Source organism: Macaca thibetana, chromosome X, assembly GCF_024542745.1.
Source record: "Macaca thibetana thibetana isolate TM-01 chromosome X, ASM2454274v1, whole genome shotgun sequence".
Taxonomy (NCBI): domain Eukaryota; kingdom Metazoa; phylum Chordata; class Mammalia; order Primates; family Cercopithecidae; genus Macaca; species Macaca thibetana.
In genome coordinates this window covers 99443482-99445023 of record NC_065598.1, presented here as the reverse complement: position 1 = coordinate 99445023, position 1542 = coordinate 99443482, and the positions used below count along the sequence as shown (strand labels likewise).

The window sequence follows — 1542 nt, the reverse complement described above, 5'->3', positions numbered from 1 at the left end:
GGAGTTTTCAGTGACACCCTTCAATGTGCTCACAGTGTGGCATGGATCAGCTGAGGAGGGCAGATGCCCTTTTGCCCTGGGGGGCATCTATCTGTGTAACTTTCTCTGACCTAGGCCACAGGGGGCGCTTAAGCCCGCAGATGCCCACTGTGATTGGTTGAGGAGATGCGATGCAACGGGATCATCCAGTCACCTTCAACACAGGTAGGTTTGCTGAGAGGCTCCCTGCTGTGACACTTCATCCAATCAGACCTGAAGCTGGCCCGTGACTTGCAGCCATTCTGCATACCCAAGTGCCCCACCCCCGCTTCCCCAGTCCACAACCGCCATTGTCTGGTCATGTAGTCTAATGGCCGCTGCCTCCAACATGGCTGAACCTTCCTCTGAGACGACCTCTGAGGAACAGATGATCAGCCAGGAGCCCAGAGAGGCCAACTCCACGACGGCCCAGAAGCACAGCAAGCAGAGGAAGTGAGGGTGCCATGGGCCCTGCAGGTGCCACGCCAACTGCTGGGGAAACAACTTTGCCACCTATTTCCGCCAGGTGCTGAAGCAGGTTCACCATGGCCTCAGCCTTTCCTGGGAGGCCGGGAGTGTCATGGATTCTTTGGTTCATGACATATTGGACCCCATCGCCACCGAGGCTGGTCACCTGACCTGCTCCACCAAGTGCCAGACCATCACCGCCTGGGAGACCTGGATCTCTGTCCGCCTGCTGCTGCCGGGGGAGATGGGCAAGCTCACCGAGTCCAAAGGCATGAAGGTACACCAGGAGCAAGTGCGCTCCGTCAGGAGCACCCGAGTATCACGGAAACCCAAAGGGTCTTTTCAGAGCCACCGAACGTGGCCCGAAAGACCAGTGACTCGCCAAGGAGGGGACACCACCGGAAGTTGGGGTGGGTGTTGCCCTTCTGACTTGGGGGGCATATGGTGTGTGGCATCCTACGATTTTTCAAGCATTTTCCCTTAGTACTAAAAATTGTCAACTCCAATATACCTGTAACGCAATTTGCTCCAAGGAAAAGTAGTTGGCCTTTCCGTGATTGTGTTTCATTTCCTCAGTTTCCTACATGTTCATATTTATTAATTATGTTTCTAGGTTATCTTCATGGTGATATTACTATTGCACTGATCTTTACTTTTTCTCTCTCATTCTCCTGTGACTGGATGGTGGAAATTTCCAGAACTTCACTGTATGCCATAAAGCAACAGAGAAAGTGAATACGCTGATATAAGAACAAGGCAACCGGCCTAAGCGTCTTCAACACTTCTCCCATCACGAATCATGTAAATAAGCAAAGGAGGCCCAGTTACAGTGTACATTTAGCTAAATAAAATTTTCAAGAATCCATTCACTTTCCAGCTTCCTCAGCTCTGAGATTACTATTGCAGTTCATTATTTTTTTGCCATGACGATAATCTTTTCATTTCTTTTTAAACAGAAACCTTCGTTATTCCAGGTTTGTGTCAGTAGGCTTAGGGAGTGTCCACGGAAACGGTTCCTGCCCTAGTGTTCAGTGGTGCAACCAATGAGTGACCTGC

General features: G+C 50.6%; 1 pseudogene; it reads left to right on the top strand.

Annotated features, from left to right (window-relative positions):
* Positions 1 to 307: 307 nt before the first annotated feature.
* Positions 308 to 1221, top strand: LOC126946069 (histone H2B type W-T-like; annotated as a pseudogene).
* Positions 1222 to 1542: the final 321 nt, after the last annotated feature.